The following is a 9,968-nucleotide window of genomic DNA, read 5'->3' on the forward strand; positions in this document are numbered from 1 at the left end:
TACAAATATATGGATAGATTGTTTCTGACTTTGATGCTATGTCCCTGTTTACATTTGTTAGAAACAGGACTTCAAAGTCTAGAACCTAGAGTTGCTGTAAATCTGTTTGCTTAATTAATATCAGTCTTTGAACTTGCCGAGCTGTTGCTGTACCATAAGGCATTGTGGGACAGTTGGTTGGGTTCTATTAATTACCTCGGTCAATTGGCAACAGCTGGACTCCGAATAGTTAGCTGGCCACTCACACTGAGCCTGGTTCTGCTGGAGGTTTCTTCCTGTTAAAAGGGAGTTTTTCCTCTCCACTGTCGCTACAAGCATGCTTAGTGTAAGGGATTGTATTTGAGTCAATGAGTCTATGCAATCAACTGGTTTTCGTTAGATAGAAAACTTTGAATCAATTTGACTGTATGATCTGGTTGAACTGTAAAGTGCCTTGAGATGACCTGTGTTGTGAATTTGAAAAAACTGAATTGAAAAACATGTCCAGGACGAACATTTGGTGTTTTTTACCCTATTTTATCATGTGCAGATGTTTTTTTATACATATATATGTGGGCATATAACATTTCTATACACCTTTAACTATGGTGGCATCATTTATAGATCAGCTCAGGGAATCTTATTGTGTACCACTCAGGTTTTAGTACAAAAGCCCACTTTTGGCATGCATCATTAGGGTTTTCTACTGCAAAGAGCTTTTCTCTACAAAGTATGTAGTATTATTTGTTACAAGCTTCTATAACTCCCTATAACTAAAGCTGCACCCAACTCATTGTGCCCAATGTTTCCCAATGTTGGTCAAGATATGTAGAACAGTCCATCCATTAGGCCAGAGCAAAAGACTAGAATAAGCTCTGAAATGTAGTCCTCTTTCTATATTAGAGACTTAAAAATATACTGTCTGAAATGTTCTGCTAAATGTTTAGTTGTATCTGTGTATGACATACAATGGTCTTCATGATTTCAACATTATTTTTTATTGTTAAACTGCTCAACTGTAATTTTGCTTCAATAATATGTTGTTAGAAAATGGTTGTGTGTGTGTGTGTCCCTATACACCACGTCACTATTGTAAATAAATTGTTCTTAATAACTTCATACAGGTTTAAAAAAAGACAAATTTATCATGTTTATCTCAGTACTTGCAGCCCATGGTAGGTCATACTCTGCATTCTTTTTATTCCAGGTTTTTCTGATATTAATCATGAAACCTTTAACTGATAACCTTTACCATTTTAAACTGTGGATGAGGGATATGCAAACTTTTTTGGTTATGAGGAAAATAATTTTTTATGACATGAACAAGCTTGTACTATAAAAGAACCAGAGTCTATTCTGTGGTTTGAAAAAAAACTTAATTTCCCAATATTTATTTATTTATCTATGTAGAGAATAGTTCTTGGTTTAACTGTTGTTCAGCAATCCTGTAGTTTGAGACAAATATAGCCGCTTACTTGCCAGATTTAACTGAACTATAAACTGCAGTAAACAGGAGTGTTTGTATCTAGATGTGGATGACACCATGAACTCTATCATGTACCAGTACCATTGTTTATAATAGAGTGGAACGTATTTTATGAAACACATTATGTCATTTCGCTGCCATGTGGAGCAAAGACCGTCTGCCTTTTCAAACTGTTAGCTTTGGTTTTAGTGGTTTATCTCTAAAATGACACAACACCCATGACACAACACATGCAGACAGAGGGCTGTCTAATAGTTGTCTGCTAGTTTACTTCAATGGTGTTGTCTTGTTGGAGTTCATCTTAGAAACTACAATCACATCTTACTCTGCCAGACTCCTTTCTGAGATTTGTTTACACGTTACCTGATTTACAATCTCAATAGTATTGCAACAAGGACTTGTTTTTTGTTTGAGACTAATCATTTCTGTTTAAAAACAAGTTCCACCTCATTTTGTACAAAGTTTACAGACTGATATTTTGAAAAAAAAGAACTGTTATTTGCAGTATCAGTTGTGAAATCTTCGTTTAATTACAACTAATTTTACAGAGAAATTAGTGTTTCAATACAAAATAAAGGCACCTTTGGTGCAGTCGGAGGATTTTTGTTTTTTTTTAGTTTTTGATCCACGTGGCTTCCACTCAAGCATCAGAATTGGGAAGAAAGGGGATTTAACTGAACTTAAACATAGAATGTTTGTTGGTGCTAGACACTGTCTGTATTTTAGTTATTGCGGATCTGCTGAGATTTCACATGATTGTCTGTCAACTTTACAGAAAATGGACTAAACAGGCAGAAGGAAACACTTGTTTATTTTAGAATAGGTGAACTGGTTTGAAAGGACAGAACAGCTAAAAGTGCCACAAGCTTGTACTGTAAGTGCAAGATGTACTTGATATGTCCATGTCAACTTTATTGATATTGCAGATTTTACTAGAGATATTTTTGTAAAAAGAGCTTAATGAAATAAGTAAATAATACTGGTTGAAAAGCTATAAGATAATAAAAGAATCAGAGCAATTTGAGTGAAAGGCCAGGATGACCAAATGGGTTTTTAACTAAGACATAAGAGACTGAGCTGTTCTAGTATTAAGACTCTTCCACAGTCACAGCAAAAGGTATAGATTAGAGTCATCCAATATTAGTCCTCAAGGACCACTACTGCATGGATTACATTCTGTCCTGTTCAGCACAATTGAATCAAATGAAGGAGTCATTACCGGGCCTCTGCAGGACTTGATAACAGGCTGAGGAGGTAATTTACCGGTATCTATTTTAATCAATTGTGTTGGAGCTTGGAATTGATCCGAACATCCAGGACCCTGGCCTTTGATGACTTGAGGTGGACCCTCCTGCCGTAGACCTATGCCAATAGATTTTAACTAGAACAACATATTCTTCTCTGGATTTTGCAGAAATCCCTCCTAAATCATTTCACTACAAACTTCTATTTTTATCCATAGTTTTGATTAATAAATTGTACTTTCTGTTTTTTAGTACATGCTTTTGTGAATATTGTGATATTTAACAGGCATGGGAATGTCTCAAAGGGTTTGTTGGCGCAATTACACTAGCTTGTAAGTGCTCTGAGTTTCTGCAGACAGGTCCTTAAAGGTCAACGTTTAACATTTACATTTATTTAACATGCCTCTGGGGTTCTGGATGAAACCTGATATGGAGATGAGTCCTAACACCTGCTTTCTACAAGGAAGAAATCACTAATGGTGTAAGACAATAAAAACCTTAGACTTTCTACTGTCAATTTTGAAAATTCATTAATCTTCTACTTTAGTGGTTTATTAATGTAAAAATTGTTTTACCTGTATAACTCGTGACATCTCTTAAAGACCCACAGCTTTAATCGTCTTCCAATTCTTACAAACAATTTGGTTTTAACTTTATATCTTTTAATCTTATATCCTTTCAGTCATGGCATTTACTCTGTTAGTTTTTTTTTTTTATTCATAATGATTGCCTTCACATTTGTAAGGGTAAATAAGGTTAACTTTGACTTAGTGAGTAGATGACGTTCAGCTTTTTATTATGTTTTCCTGTGTTTCTGCTCACAGCCTTCATCCAACGTTGACAGCAGATCTTTAACATGTCCCTAAAGGTGTATGGGAGGGTGTGTTGACTAGGTTCATTTGTCTTTCTGCAGCTGCTATAATCCTGTAGAGTCCTGTCAGTTGTGGTTATCCTGACACCCAATTGAAAGTGTGCATTCTGAATTCTGAGAGATACAAAAGGCATGACTGTAAACACAACACAGACTGCAAATACTAAAAGGCCTCAACATACACCTCTAATTGTGCAACACCATTTGTGTTACAGTAGAATTTGATTGCACTTATATTCTATTCCATTTGCACTACAAGAAAACATTTCCTTTGCATTTGCACAGAGTTCATTGGATGAAATGGCAAGAAACTGCAAATGTTTTATTCTGAATTGTAACTGAAGTAGAGCTCGGAGAAAAAAAAACAAAAAACATTTGGGTTGAGCAATGTTGCATTCTTCTCCTCTGCGGTGGCGAGTATCATTTTCATTTCAGTCGGCACACATGTTCCTGTAAATGCACCAAAATGTTCAACCGGATCCAGAATTCCTCAGAACCTGCTGCATATCCTGCAATAAGACAGATGTGTTGTTGGCCCCCAATATGCTTTCTGTCATGTCTGTATGCTGTAGTTTTTCCATCTCCTGCCCCCCAAACCATTTCTCTCACTTGGGGCAGTGCAGAGTTTCTGGGAGTGGCTGTCACCTCCTTGCTTGGTGCAATAAAAAAAGAGGAGTGGGGCTGCTGAGAGCCAGGGGGAGGGGGTGGGGGGCTTGAGTCTCTGTAGACTTCTGGAGCCTCTCTGGTGTAGATCAAACAAAGTGACAAGAGTACTCTGCAGGATCTGTTGGTCAATCAAACTGAGGAGGCCTTGCCAGCAAACATCTCGCCTTACAACACATTATTGTAGAATCTTCTCAGCTTTATTTCACCTTTCATTCAATTCTGAAATAAAACAAACATCTTTGTTTTAAATCAGTTAGCATTGATTGTCTCCTGGATTAAATATGTCTAAGTCACTTTCTATTTCTTGATGCTGTTTCTTGCAAAAGGTCGGGAGAAAAGGATGCATCTTTAGAGTCTTCTTCTCATTGTCGTCTTTATGCATTTATGTCTACATTCATGTTCTGAAATATTTATGATATAGACTTGTTCTAATGATTTCCAAGTTTACTTGTACATGTATTTTAAAAATTAAAGTAATTTGGCTTTGTGAATGAAAAAAAGAAAAGCACACTGCAGAGTGGAAATGAAGGGCACTGCAAATAAAACCATAGTAATACTGTAAACCTACTTGTTTACAGCAGCCAATACTTTGGCACAATATTTAGAAACAAAAAACGTTTTATTGTGCAGCTTTTACCCCGAAGTATACAGTTATTTTCAGAACTCAATTATCTTTCCTATATAGATATCATTTTAAAATGGTATATATTTAGTTTTATTTTGCTCATTTAATTCAGAGTTAATATTAGATTTCATTTTTTTAATAATTGTTATTATTATTTTTTAATGCTGTTTTTGTGACATAAAAAAGAGAACTTGGTGAATCATTTTAAAATATTTCCAATGCATAATGTGACATTCACCCAATAAAATTGAACTAAAATGAATGAGGTATCCAACAGCTTAATGTGAGATATATTAAATGATTTATTGGGTTTAGTTTAAAGCCCACATAATGATGCCACATGTGGGCTTTTCTTCCCAAAAACTCACCTATGTGAATGGAGACTGTCGGATCCGTTGTGTGACCTACAGCGACGCTTTACTGAAGTCTGAGCTGCCTTTGAACACGAGAACTAACTTTAAAAAGTGTTTTTGATCTAACCCTTTCCTGATTAGGCAGATTATAGCTTCTATGATATTGGATTTAATCAAAAGGTGTGAATGTGGCCTGTTTTTTATATGGAGCTTCATAATCCATTAATCTACTGGTCATAATTGGTCTGATATCAGATTCCATAACACAGATTAGACTTTAATTCAGTGTTGCTTTAATATAGGAAAGGGTTTGTAAGTTATTTTTGTACTTTTTTTGTCCTCACTTAAAGATTTTCATTTTTAAGGAAAGTTGTATATCTACTGTAGATTAATACCTTCCTCTCCTTTTATAATTTATAGATATGATTTGTGTCCTGGTGCATCTGTTCATGCTCTTGCACGCAGTATAAATTATGTTTAAGGAAATGCTGTGGTTATTGTTATCTCATAGGTTACCATGGATTAGGAGTAATATTTAGGTGTGTAATATTTCACAATAAAAGCCGCTGCTGATGCTTATCAAGGATTTGAGGTTGATGATAGCAGTGATGTCTGGCTCCAGACCCGCATTTCATATCTCTGTATGTAGTTTTCAAAATGTTACTGTTAAAAAAACACAGCTTCCTCAAACCAAAGGAATTCTGAAGAATTATTGTCCAAATTTATGCTTTGGTAGCTAATTCAGACTAAGAATTTATTAGAAACGGCTTAAAATACCGCCGAGGCTGAAGTTGATGTAAACACAACAGGTCTTTACCGTAACAGGTGCATACTCTTTTCATTATGCAAAGTTTCCCAGTCAAAGAAATAATAGAGCACAATATGCTCCAGGCTCATTGCCTCCGCTTAAACCTTCAACACACATTCCTCCATGACAAAGCAAGGAATTAGTTTAAATGCAAAGATAACACCAGGGAAAGAGATGCAAAGATATGTTTAGTGTGAAGGGCTTGATAAAGAAAGTCAGCCAATTATAAAAGAGTTTTGCTTTTCTTTTCATTTATTTATTTTTTTGTGTGTTTTGTGAAACTGGGGTGTCAGAATAAGTTTTAAAGTTCAGCTCATTTAATTTTGACTCTTTGTTTAAACAGTCGCAAGGGAAAGGGCGGGTGGGAAAAGCAGGTGAAAGTAGGAGTAAGTGGGATATAGGAGAGCAAGGAAGAATGAGACAATGGTTTGGAAAAGATAAAGGCGATGAGAGCGAAGACGTCTCAGCAGCAGTCGTGCGTGGAGCCAATGCCGACGTCTCTTTGTATGCAGCCTAGCGTGGCGGAAAAAGCACGCAAACTGCCACAGAGCAGACTCTAACAGCTTAGGCCCTAATGTCACAGGCTTTGGTCAAACATGTTGAGGTTCATCTAGATAATCTGTCATTTTAACATGGCAGATTTAATCTGAAATCTTTATTTCAGGCAATTTTAAAGGCTAATTGCCAATTTATTTATTCCATTTTGATGCTATCAAAGGTTTTAAGCAAAATGCTGGTTTTGTCTGACATCAGTAAAATAGTCTAATTTATGTAAACTAACACTGATTAGGCACGGATTAGGTTCTTTGACATTTGAATCTGTAAAAATGTTCGATTATTCCAATTTCTTCATTCATGATACTCTAACTGCAAATATACATTTATTTTCTAATTTGCTTTCTAGTATGAAACAAATGGAATTTAGGCTCAGTATGATTTGCATCTTTCTTCTTCTAAAATGGCTCCAAGAAACTTTACTGTTGACAAAACTGCCACAAGCAAAGGAGTGATTAGTGAAGAAAAGACAGTCGTTCAAATACGTCTACTTTTCTAACTGAAAGGCAGGGGGAGGGTTGATTATAGTTTCTGTTTGGACTGCAGCCTGCAGCGTTAAAACATTTCACTTCTTTAGGGGAGAAATGCTTTAATAAAGTGTCAGTGAATTGTTACAGCAAACATCATGCTATCTATAATAAAGTTGATGCTACTTGGTTTGCCTTCAGTGACACTCAGAAGCAAACCCTGGTTTCTACACTTTATAAGATAAACACCAACTTCAGATAACAGGTGAAGAGATGAGCTGTTCAAACACATGGAAACTGAATCAGAGTGGTTCAGAGGAGATTATTTCAAGATTTTATTATAAAAAGGTTCCCTATAAGCAAGTTTTTATTGCCTTTCAGATGCCTGAAGTTGAAACATGGATTTTGGAGACCTAAAGTTTTACTGTGTTAAAGATAAAAACTAGAAAACCTTAAAGAAATGTTAGCTAATGGGCTCTAACTACTATCAGCCCAACCAGCTAATGACACAGTACTTCATTGGATTTGATGTATCCAAGTACTGGTTAAGATTTGCTAAGCTCCAAACAGGCAAAAGTAAAAAAAAATTTGCATTATCTTGATATATGATTTAACTAAACTCTTAAGCTAAACAAGGTTAACCTTATTAAGTACACTGGTTAATTTTATAATAAATGATCAATCAGCCAATCACATAGCAGCCTGTGTTTGTGTTTCTGGAAGTTCATAGTGAACATCAAGTTGTGGGGGGTAAGGGGCTTTTAATGTGGCAGGTTTGTTAGCGGTATAAGGGCTAAGTTAGGTGTATTAAGGGCTGCAACTAACAATTATTTTGAAAATCGATTAATCTGTTGATTATTTTTCTGATTAATGCATGCATTAATAGCAAAAAGTTCTTTAAAGAAGACCTTTTGCAAAATTAAACCAGGCGAAACTAAAACTTTCCCACTTGAGGAGTTGCTACATAGAGCATATGAACAGAAGAAGAGAGATCTTTATCTGAAATGCAAAATATTTACATATTTTCTTTACCAATTTGATATAATTACTGCTTTAAGTGGGTTTTTCTGTCAGCTAAAAGCATCTTTTAGACTCTCTAAAACTGGAGAGTTAACCATTAATCATTTACTAATTTAGTTGACGATTATTTCAATAATTAATGAATCACGATTAATCCGATTAACTGTTTCAGCTACAGATGTATCAGAATGAAATTATTAATCAAGAAGTACTTTTGTTATTTCAGTGTCAGGTAGACTACTTTCAAATATAAAGTTGACTTTAGCTCCTAGCAGGGTTGTTTGGACTTGCACACCAACCTTAAACTTTTTAAATATCTTTAAGATTATTTGACCCTCAAGGATTAAACCATAGTTTGATGAGCTGAATGGAACAGAAGTGCCTGTTGCTTATTTTCCTGAATTGACTTTGGGTTGGAAATTTCCACGCTGTTCGCAGATGTTTAAAGGGTCCAACCTAGCAAACAAAAACGCTATATTCAAGATGGATTTTTGTGGATACTAAGATGTAGCTGGCATGCAGCTCAACACAGACAGCAATGACAACTTAACCTAAGGTTGAAAATGTAAAATAAAACCTTGTTAAGAATGAATGCGAGCTGCAGGAAAGAGCAGAAGAGTGCTGCAGTTCTTTGTTTTGGCCACAGGTGGCAGTATCATTAGAAATCTCTGTAAAGCCTCTTTAAGTATTTGATAAATAGATATTAATTATTTAGGACGGTTGGAAATTAAACACAAAACCCATTTAATAGCACACCTGAAAGAATATACTAAAGGAGGGGTCACCAACGCGGTGCCCGTGGGCACCAAGGTGCCCTCAAGGACTACATGGGGGCCCTCAGAGTCTTCTAAATAAAGAACAACCCACCAGTGGGCTAAGTTTGAAATTTTATTTTATTCTGTTGCTCTTCTTTTTAATAATTTATAGAGATTTTAAAATGACAATGTCTAAATAAACTTAGAAATGAACAGAAACAATAAAAAATATGTTGACAATGAACAAAGTTTAGGCTAACGCTAACCCTTGCAGCTCATGGGTCAGTAATGGTCGCCCTTCCTACGTCTCGGTACCCTTGAAGTTGCCCTCAGCCTTAAAAAGGTTGGTGAGCCCTGTACTAAAGAGATGAGACAATTTCTTTTTGACTCTTATATAAATAAACAACACATTTTCACAGACAGAATAAAGATTAACCCCCCATGTCTTTTGTTTATGAACTGAGGAATAATGATGGCATATCACTTGGAAAAATGCCTGTCCTTTCTCTTTCTTTTTCAGTGTGTAGAGCATTTGTTTCAAGGAGTGTATTTATTTGTTTTGTTTTTTTCAGGGTGTGCCTACGTGCGTGAGTGTGGGCACATCGAGATGTAACCGCACCAAATCCCCTCAGGTGTCAGCCAAACACAAAAAAAACCCCACTTCTCATTTGAAAAATCTGAAAGCAGTATGCAATAAAAATTAAAAGAGGAATGCTTTTCAGAAGCTTGCAGGAGAAATGGTACCACAGGTTGCAGGAAGTGAGCGATGTACCTGTATAGCCCTTGTGAAATAAACAAAACTGGTCTTGATATGCATCATGTGTTTCCTTTTAATATGACCCGCATATCAGTTTATGACAAACCAGTTATGATTTGAGTTTATTGGTGAATAAAAAAAAAACTTTTTCACAATTGTTGAGTTTGCAATGCCTTGCAAAATACTTACACTTCACATTTTACCCTGTTACAATAAACATCAACCCTTGTTGAGCCCAACTTATTCATTCCAGTTTGAAATCAAACTGAATGTGATTGTAGCTCTGGCTTTATGCTCAGTATCAGTGTTATATTTGAAAACTTTATATTTTGCTTCCTGGATTACTGTGTATTTAGCTCCATACAAGCTCATCAGTTCTTAC

The sequence above is a fragment of the Cyprinodon variegatus genome, unplaced genomic scaffold (assembly GCF_000732505.1).
Source record: "Cyprinodon variegatus isolate N-32 unplaced genomic scaffold, C_variegatus-1.0 Scaffold205, whole genome shotgun sequence".
Classification (NCBI taxonomy): domain Eukaryota; kingdom Metazoa; phylum Chordata; class Actinopteri; order Cyprinodontiformes; family Cyprinodontidae; genus Cyprinodon; species Cyprinodon variegatus.